The sequence below is a fragment of the Phyllobates terribilis genome, unplaced genomic scaffold (assembly GCF_046119375.1).
Source record: "Phyllobates terribilis strain yellow unplaced genomic scaffold, ASM4611937v1 Scaffold_8__6_contigs__length_399053987, whole genome shotgun sequence".
Lineage (NCBI taxonomy): Eukaryota > Metazoa > Chordata > Amphibia > Anura > Dendrobatidae > Phyllobates > Phyllobates terribilis.
The window spans coordinates 115,273,046-115,283,768 of record NW_027362768.1 but is presented as its reverse complement, the minus strand read 5'-3'; the positions used below and the strand labels follow the sequence as shown (position 1 = coordinate 115,283,768).

At 37.6% G+C, this 10,723-nt stretch overlaps 1 long non-coding RNA gene across 2 annotated transcripts; it reads right to left on the bottom strand.

Moving 5' to 3' along the window:
• Positions 1–4,714: 4,714 nt before the first annotated feature.
• LOC141156823 (uncharacterized) lies at positions 4,715–10,250 on the bottom strand. Of its 2 annotated transcripts, XR_012247718.1 has the most exons (4): positions 9,917–10,250; positions 8,631–8,770; positions 6,736–6,846; positions 4,721–6,636 (listed from the first exon to the last, which is right to left on the bottom strand). It is a non-coding gene; the product is annotated as an uncharacterized lncRNA (long non-coding RNA). The 2 variants fall into 2 exon arrangements; XR_012247717.1 differs by lacking the exon at positions 9,917–10,250 and having other exon boundaries at positions 4,715–6,636; positions 8,631–9,117.
• Positions 10,251–10,723: the final 473 nt, after the last annotated feature.

The window sequence follows — 10,723 nt, the reverse complement described above, 5'->3', positions numbered from 1 at the left end:
TTTTTTTATTTAAAAAAAAATCAGATCAATTTAAAATGGAAAAAAATTCTAGTGTAAACCTGATCTTAGTGTGCGTTTACAATGGATTACAGCAGTCCTTTGTCTGGTAATGGACTGCAGACTACAGGCTATTGAACACCAGAATTGTCAGGCAGTTCAACATGCTGCACATCCCTGCAACTTTCCAGATGGAAGTTCCCGATGGATAAATGTACATGTTCTGCTAATATATCAGGAAATAAATAGATATTCAAATCTCTTTCCTATTTTGCATAAGATCACATCTTACAATGCAATCAAGTGGCAATTAATGCATTTTTAAGAGTTTAGCTTAGAGATACTAAGCACAGCATGCTCCACATCATTGTTTCTCAACTCTAGTCCTCAAGTACCTCCAACAGGTCATGTTTTCAGGACTGCACAAGTGATTTCCTTATTGCCAATGCATCTAGAATTGCCACAGGTGTACTCACTATGGGGTATAGCATGTTGTGGATACTTAAAGGGAATCTGTCACCCCTTAGAGCTTTTCGAACTATTAATATGTGCATGCAGGTCGTATACAGCTGAAATTAGTCATATCTGTTTGCCTCATATCAGATATCTAGTTCAGTAAAAAACATCTTTTACAGCTTCAATCTTTCAGGCTGTGGGGCGTAGGCTGCCAGGAAGATAACACTGCCTCGGTCTTCATTATACAAAATTTCTCCTCATCTTCTCTTCAGTGTCCCTTTGATGTCATGAATCCCGCGCCTGCTCATTCTGCCTGCTGTCGCTCCTCTGCACTGTCCGGCCTTCTGAGGGCATTGTCTTCAATTTTGATATGCGCAGGATCTGGAGAGTCACTGTGACTTCCGGTCTCAGTGATCTCCGGCGTGCAGTAAAGGTGAAATCCTCACAGTGCAAAACAGAGAAGAGGAGCGATGGCAGGAAGAAATGCGCAGTTGAAAGATTTCCAGTCGGGCACATGACATCAAAGGGACACTGAAAAGAAGAGGAGGAGAAATCTTGTATAATGAAGACTGGAGGCAGTCTTATCTTCCGCTTCCGGGGAGCATATGCCCCATAGCCTGGAAGATCGAAGGTATATAAGATGATTTTACTGAACAAGCCATCATCCAGGAGGCAAACGGATATGATTAATTTCACCAGTATACAACCTGTATGCCCATATTAATAACTCAAAAAGCTCAAAAGGGTCACACATTCCCTTTAAGAAGTGGGAAAATATGTTTTAAATTATTGTTGAACTGTGGACTTACCATCTAATACACGAGTGAGGAACCTCAGGCCCGCAGGCCATTTATTGCCCATGATGACCTTTTCTCTGGCCCCCGAGCAGATTCCTGGGGACACAGTGCTTATGCTGGCAGCTGTGCTTTGATGGCCACCAGCCTTTTAATTTCTTCTTGCTCTGTAAGCATACGCACACAGCGTTCACTACTGACAGCATCAGGACGTACTTTGTGGGTGGTGTTAGTGCACAATTTGTACTGCCCCTGAAGGATGGTATAAATATCCAAATGACCCTTGGCAGAAAAAAGGTTCCCCACCCCTGGTCTAATATATGCACCAAACTTTCAATCTATTTTTAAAACATGTTTGCTAGTAATTAATGACAATGTGCCTATGTGGCTGGGTCTTCTGGTATGTCTCCTGCATCTTACCTACAGTACATCAAGAGCCTGCACATTGTGTTTTTAGCAGAAACCAAATAGAATTTTCCCATGTATGTGAAAAATATGTAATAACGTAAGTAACCTTGATACGTAATGTAATGTAGTTCTCGAAAGCTACTGATACAGTGACCCTTTCAGAGGTATTTGATGTGTGTGTGTCTATAAATATTGCACAAATATCTACTCCCTCTTTGTTCGAGATATCCAAAATTAAAAGGTGTGAGATGACCGTCTTTGAAAACAAATATTTCTGTTACCTCATCTGATGTATGTTGTAGGATTTATCTTAAGTCACTCATCTTGGGATATCAAGAACCAAGAGAAGAAAGGTAAAAAAAGGACACATCTGTAGCAAAAATCAGAGAAGGCCATTGCCATTTGATCTAAAATAATTGGTCTGCGACCATAATGCATGTGTGTCTGGATATTCATGTGGCTTAGTAGTATACTATGCATGATGTGTGTTCAGAATATAAAGCAAAGATCCATTGTGGTTTTAATTTGTGCTTCCTCTATGTGTTTACTAGATTATGTTTAGCTAAACTAATATGTATGATATAGCAATAAAGTTTTTTAAAAATGCAGTATTATATAATATAAAGTAAGCATCACTTATGTCATAGTAGTGAATAACAAGTGGTGAGATCCTTCATCAAACAGCGCGAAGCATTAAGGTTAGAGAAAAAATGTGCAGCATCATAGATGGAATCATTTGGTGCACAGTGTGGTGGGAGCCTTGATGTCATGACTGTAATAGACTGCACTATATATCAATGCCTCGGAGAACCTGAGTCAGAAAATATCTTTCCTGAATAATAGTCTGAAAGGATAATGCACAGTCAGCATGTGGCTCTTAGAGCCAATCCAAATCGGGGGTGGAACCGGGGGTAGTAACCTCTGGCGTGAAAGCCACGCAACGTCCCACACCAGAAACACTGATCCCTGAGCCGGCCTCCAATTCCAATCAAGAAAATGTTATGTGTACTACAAGCTTAGTGATCGACTACCAGGAGATGAAAGTTGGCTATATATATATATATATATATATATATATATATATATATATATATATGATAGATAGAGAAATGCAAAAATGAAGGCAGCACTCCCAAAATGGAAAATGTGAAAAATGTAATATCCCATAGCGACAGCAACGTTTCGGTCCAATTGAGGACCCTTCTCAAGCACCCCTGCCCCCATTTTTAACTGGTGCTGCATTGATTTTTTTATATATTGTAGATAGATAGGTATCAATCAATTTATATATAGATAGATAAATACATATATCTAACTATATTTATATAGATAGATATATGTATATATCTATATATATAGATATATTATATCAATATAGATATATTATATCTATCTATATATTATATAGATAGATATCTATATGTATATATAGATATCTATCTATTTATATATATTTATCTAGCTATCTATCTTTCTGTAACCTATGATCTCCTAGTATTAACATTCTCTCTGTGTATATATACCTATATATATATTTATATATTTTTTTCCATTTCTCTCTATCGCATGCATGCAGTCCCAGTCCCAGTATGAAGTGTATATATATATATATATATATATACACACATAAATCACCATATACTAAGACTGCAATCTATCGCTAGCGAAGAATAAAAATTTAGTTTAATTTTATTTTTACGTTTTTTTTTTCTTTTTTTTTTTACTATTGGCTTTTTAACTTTAATTAAAATGCAATAGAAAAATACGGCTGTGTAACTATATTGTGTGAATAAATCTGCACGCGTAACTCCAAGGTCTGGCGGGGAGCAAATAATTGTTCTCTACAACTCCTTTACTCCAACAATAAAGTTTCTAATATATACAACACGTTGGGTGATAATCTAAAAATAATTCATGATTGGATTACCCATAGATCTCCCATGCAGCCGAATATATAGATTATTATACTCATGTGCATTGATGCATTTTTACTTGAGAACCTACTTTCACCCAGCATAGATGTCCACATGGTTATAGAATCTTTAAATGTTTTTAAAAACACTTTATTTGCATCTGTGAATTTAATGAGAAGAGAATGGATAAGAGGTTCTTGTTTAAGGCCTATAGTGGATCCGGTGGTACCGATATTAGACTAAAATTATCTAAATTGCAACAAAAATAGCTGCAGTGTATGCAAAATTGCAAAGAAATTGTTCATGATATATTCTTACAGCAAGAAAAATGCACCCTATGGACTATTGACGTTTTGGCTACCCAACGCTCTATCTATCTAGTGTATATATATATATATATATATATATATATATATATATACATATATAGACATATATAGATGTGTATATAAATATATATACATGTATATATATAAATATATATATAAATAAATATTTAATTATATATTTAATACTACAGTATGTGTATATATATATATATGTATATATATATATATATATATATATATATATATATATATAAATATATATATAAATAATACTATAGTGATACAATGTGAATTATATTCACATTGTAAGGCCCTAATCCCTAAGCCCAGGCCCGAATCCTGCCTTTCTCAAATGCTTACTCTTCTCAAGATAACCTATTTTTGCAGGACAGATAAAAATCAAATGATACATTTTTTCCTTTTTCTTTTTTTTTTTTTTTTTTCTTATTTCGATATTTTCTTAAACCTGCAGACAATTTTTTTCATCAATTTTAATGGAACGTTTCCATTGCTGAGAAATCATTAATCATAGAGAGATTTAGTGAGAACCAGAAGACGAAGCAGAATCTAAATGGAACAATTTGTAACATTATAAGCTGCATCTATATATAATGGAAATGTGACATGATTGCATAATTCATTGGCATTAGGCCCTTAAGTGGCAATTTTGTCTTAGCAGATGGCTTTTTCCAATGTTCCTCAAATGTGTTTCGGGTTTTCAGATATTGCATTTATAAAAAATCAAATCTCATTTTTTTTTTTGTTTTATTTCAGCGCATTTCAGCTTAGATTATTTTAGAAATAAGAAATCACCATCGGTTTACATTGACATGTGTTTTATTTTATTATTTTTCGCGACATTTCATTTAAACATTGATACTTTGCAGTGTAGCGTGTACAGTATGGAAAGACTGGAACCATTACATTCTGCTCTTATGTAACACATTGGCAAAAAAATAATAATACTGTACACTGATAACTGTAGTCTAATGGCCAGAGAGAGCTATTAGGTTTTTTTTCCGCTACTAATAGACTGGCCTATTCTTCCAATCCGCATACATATATATATATATTACATATACAATTAAACAAGAAAATATATTAAATATTAAATAATTAGCAAAAAAAAAAATCAAATTATCTACAAATCAGCTACCGGTAGAGGCTGAAGGTAATATATTCTGATGGATGTGAAAATGAAAGGCCACTGGAAAGGTTAGCTCTGTTAATTGAAGCAATCTTTTATCAGGCTACGTTAAAAGATAAAAAAAAAGAAAAAAAATGCCAATTTTCCTTATTTCAAACATGTGGTGCCTTTGATTCAATTGTGCTTTCATAAGACATTACATATTTTTTGCATCAATATAATATATAAATGAGGGTGAGGATTGCATAAATGCAGTGAAGCATGATAAAAGGTTAATAAAATAATGAACAGAATTGGGATTTTGGAATAATTACATAAGATTAATATAGGGACATAGCTATAGGGGGTTTGATTACCTTTGTCACATCTATTTCCTGCCATATTCCTGCGTCTTGTACGATACTCCACCAGAATGTAAATAATCTCCGCTATTGGCAGTGCATATTTTATTTAAGTGAGGATTACTAATATATTACAGTATGCAGTACATCTCCTAGGAATTACATTCCCCACTGCACTATTTCTTTCCGAGTCATAAAATGATTATTTTATGACATTTATCATGCATATTCCTGTAGGTCATGAATATAGAATACATTTCTATGGCCAAGAAAGAATTGAGAGGAGCAAGAGAGCGCACAGCTGATAATTCTCAGTCCTATCAAAGCGATTACCGGGCCACCCATAGTGAAATTAATGGGTTACAATGTACTCACAAAAGATTTCCAATGGTTTTTTGGAGACTGATTTGCAATCTATGGCTAAAACAACAGAAACAAGCTAGCGGTTGCTCATTCATTAACCCCTCTTCCCTATAGTCAGGAGTTTTTTCAGCACTCCTAGTGGAACTGACACTTCCAAGGGGACATTTACTACTTGTCAGAGAGAAGGGATGATCCAAATGACTGAGTGCTAAGGCAAAGGGTAATAAACGTAGTGCAGAGATTAGGCCCAAAGGCAAAGATACAGGCCACAGAGCAGGGATTATTTTATTCCAGCACAGTCCCAAAGGATTTGGGTTGACAGAATGTTAAGGCGTTGCCTTGGTGTACGTCGGAGCCAATATATTTTGCCCTTAATGATATAGCACACCCTAGCAAAATAAATCTACCGGCCGCTTTTTAATAGTCATATGAAGAAAAACATTAGTTAAGCAAAGTCAACAATAAACCATAAAAACGTGCCAAACATAGAGAAAGAAGGGTCTCTGTATCATTCAGCTGTAGTTTAAAGGGGAGGATACAACACACTGCCCATTAAATGAAGCTACCAGCTGAAATAATAGGTTGATAGAGCCTTGGCATGCAATTATTATCAACGCATGGAAAAAAGAGAGATGAAATAGCGCTACCTTGGCCAAGACAGCGGTCTGTGGTTGAGTTGTGCACCTTGCAGCATGCTTGTAGCAGATACTCTCCTCAACTACGCGTATTCTTAAGCAATAACAACGTAATCCGTATTATCCACCCAAGAATACCCGTCACCGAAGAGAGCCACAAAGCAGCAGCAGCCGGATGGACAATAAATCCATAGCAAGAGAAAAATCCAAACAGGTCCATAAACCAAGTCCAAAATGTCCTCTAGTCCAAGTCCTGAAAGAATAGCAGAGAGCCATGAAGTGTAGTAATGTAAATGAAGATGTGCATCTAGACACACATACACACACCACAAGAGAGTTACGTGCAATGTACCTTGCTTCTCCTCACGTCTTCCTCTGTACTTGCAAAATAACCCTCTCTTGTACGCCTCCCCCTCCCAAGCTCCAGGCTGTTCAATTGGTTGTCCAATGGACCTATAGATTCCTGCAAGAGAATTGCATGCATATTTAAGTATGGCCATACTGTGAGGAATTCAACAGAGTACACAACGCAAGCCGTCTACATTATTCCACATGTATTTGCATGATTATACACAGGGCTGAACATGACATCACCATGGTTAGTTGAGTATATACCATTAGGCAGAGATAAACATATACATATTTTTATTGATTTATTTTTTTTTCCGTGCAGAGTTTATAGCTGTGCAGTATGACATTCACATACAGGAAGCTTTCAGTTGTAAAATATGCTTTGGTATCTGAAAAAGTCAGGATTACTGTAGCTGTGCTGAATGCACAAGTGGATTGAGTGTCATAAAGCCAGATCATCCACCATGAATGGGGTTTGTCTGGCTGAGATTTATTTTAAGATTTTATAAAGATATTAGTGTTATAGTGATCAGATAAGTGATGTGAGTGCATAAGTCTTGGGGATAGGGTGTGCTGCTCTTTATTCTATTCCTTGTGCTTGGAGAACATCTTCTGCCCTGATGGATCAATGGCTGGTCGTACTGCCATATGCATGTATACTTGTAAAGCACACACATGTTAAAAAACATTTGTTTTTTTTTATGTTAAAAAACATCAGCTTCTAAAACATTTCACACAAAAAAAAGGGACGTTGCATCTCTGGTCACCATTTTCGAAAATATAGTATAATAAAATGAATTTGGATAATATGCAGAAATATATTTCTCCAGGTATTTCAATCTGTGTGGGATTATTGAGTGCACTTTACATAGAGTGGGGTAAGTGACTATTCGGAAGCTGCCTAGATCCGAGCGTGTAGAATACCAACATGGTTGGACGCTTCAGCACCAGTTCATGGACAGCTCCCTTTTTGTGGCTGCAGCCAAAAGTGACAGCAGTTGGCTGGGGAAAGCACTCATTCCACTTCTGTATGGGAAAAGCTTAGTGTGGGGCAAAGGGAAAATAAAATTATCTCCCTAGCAATTACTGTGCCCTGAAAATTGTTCTTGACACATTAACACAATTTTTGGATCAGATCCCTCTGGCTTTGTGGAGTTTTTGCACCTCCTGTCTTCCTCCTGAAATGTGCCCTCAGGGGAAAGTCTGTATATCTCATGGGCAGCCACTCCTTAAGAACTAGTTGTATGTATCATCTCGATTTTGGCAGTACTTTAAGGAGTGCAAATCCAGGCATAGGGAATTAAGACTAAAAACGGTTGCATAGGGACCACACCTTTTGAAACATTCTCCTTACTCTAACATTGGGTATTATTAAGTCAATGAACCCACTCCATCTAAGGCACTGAGTCACCATGCACCCTGCAAGCAGCAATATTGCTTTGCAATGTATTCCTATGATGAACTTCTATCCTGAAAGTGTAATATATCTTGGCTCAGTCCTCATAAAGGCAGGGGATGCAGGTCTGAAGCTGGTCTGCTGACCCTCATTGTTATCTCAGGCAGCCTCATGTTGACTGAGCATCATATGCGATATCATTTGGCTGCAGTGTTTCTTTACTTGAAGCTATAATCTTCAATGGTTTGGGGAAAATAAAAGGTTTTGGAATATCGTAAGATGGTTTAAAATCCACAAAATAAGAATGACATGGAAATCATCTTTTGTGCGAGCAGAGGGGAAAAAAAAAAGTCACCACAGTTACAGCATGATCTCGACAAGGGAGAAGGAAGAAAAAAAAAATATTGATCTTCTTTGATGACACATCCTGGAAATAGACAATTCTATAGGAATACAGCAGTAAGATAATGGCTCATGCCTTTTATGAAATCATTGCTTACCGTGTAGAATCCAAGAAGACTGTGTCTTGTTCGAGCTGTAAGATGTGGCTGATCCTTGCATTGTGTGTTGGGAGCTGCTTTTCTTCCTTTAGGAATCTGAAATGGGTGGAAGCAGCTTTTTCTTCCTCTTGATGATAAACCTGAAAGTCAGTGATCATGAGAATATTCTGCAGAGCGTCCCCAGATAACGTTCACAAACTGCCGCCTTACAGTCTTCAGCTCCAAGAACCGGAGGGAAGAGGGAGAAAAAAAAAAAAAAAGCAGCAATAGCAATCACATCGATCTGATCTGCACTATCTGCCTGCTGCCTCTACATCCCAACCTCCACATCTGAACACGTAAAACCCTGACAGCTCCCAGCGCAGGGCTGCAAAGAGTTCATTTTTTTTTTTCAGCAGCTCCTAATTGGTTCTGGGCAGCATACAGTTACACAAGCTAATGTTAACCATTCAGTAGTGGATCCAGCACATGCTAATGGTGGATTAATTGAGGAAGATCTGACGTACAAGCTTCCTTGCCTCTTATTCATTACTCCCCTACGGGAAAAGGACCAGTGTCTTGTGGGACTAAAGGAACATGCAGTTTAAATAAGAGAGAGAAAAATGCAGCAAGCAAGAATTTTTTACTGTACTTTCTAGCTTTACATGGGAGTTTGTGGCACGCAGTGTTACAGAAGAAACTGCATGTATCTATAATTAAGGGACCCTAAATCGGTTAAGGTGTGCAGTGGAGAAGGGGTTAAGTATTTCAAGCTCCACTTCAAATTTAAATAAGGGTAAAAAAAAAAAAAATCTCTTGGAGGGGCAGGAGGGGGAGAAAGTAAAGATAACAATAAGTCGAGTGATTGATTGAAATCACTGCTGATGATTGTATAAAGATAGAGCTGTGTGGGTGATAAGCGGCATTATCTCTAAAAGCAAAATGGCTTTTTAACTTTCTATTTCCACATGACACAGCTTCCATTGTATAGGAGTGAACGCAATGGTTGTTTTCACATTGTAACAATTTAACTTCAGCACCCTGCAAAATACTGTAGGGTAAGAGAGGGAAGAACATCATTGCAGCATATAATCAGCAGCTCACAGGTGAACTCCAACCTCGAAAACTGAAAAATCCCCTTTAGTGATTTGGATGATGTGATAGACATTATGTTAGGACTGGGGGCAATGGAAAGCCTTTGTATTCTCATGCACACAAAGGCATGACACATCCTGGAAATAGACATTTCTATAGGAATACAGCAGTAAAGATAAATCGCTCATGCCTTTTAGGAAACCATTGCTTACCATGTAGAATCCGAGACTGTGTGTGTATGTTTCAGCTCTAAGATGTGGCTGATCCTTGCATTGTGTGTTGGGAGCTGTTTTTCTCCTTTAGGAACCTGAAATGGGTGGAAGCTGCTTTTTTTTTTTTTCCCCCCTCTTGATGATAAACCTAAAAGTCAATGATCACGAGAATATCCTGCAGAAAGTCCCCAGACATGGTCACTATCTGCTCCAGGAACCACAGGAAAGAGAATAAAGCAGCAATAGCAATCACATCGATCTGATCTGCACCATCTGCCTGCTGCCTCTACATCCCAACCTCCACATCTGACATCTCCCAGCGCAGGGCTGCAAAGAGTTCATTTTTTTTTTCAGCAGCTCCTAATTGGTTCTGGGCAGCATACAGTTACACAAGCTAATGTTAACCATTCAGTAGTGGATCCAGCACATGCTAATGGTGAATTAACTGAGGCAGATCTGACGTGCAAGCTTCCTTGCCTCTTATTCATTACTTCCCAATGGGAAAGGTCCAGTGTCTTGTGGGACTAATGGAACATGCAGTTAAAATAAGAAAGGGGGAGAGATAGCCAGAAAGATAATGGCTCTGATTACATAGACGTGGATCAAAACCAATTAGCAGTATTAGAACAGGGTTCCCCAACTCCAGTCCTCAAGGCCCACCAACAGGTCATGTTTTCAGGATTTCCTTAGTATTACCCAGGTGATAATTGCATCACCTGCACAGGCAATAATTCCATCACCTGTGCAATACTAAGGAAATCCTGAAAACATGACCTGTTGGTGGGCCTTGAGGACTGGAGTTGGGGA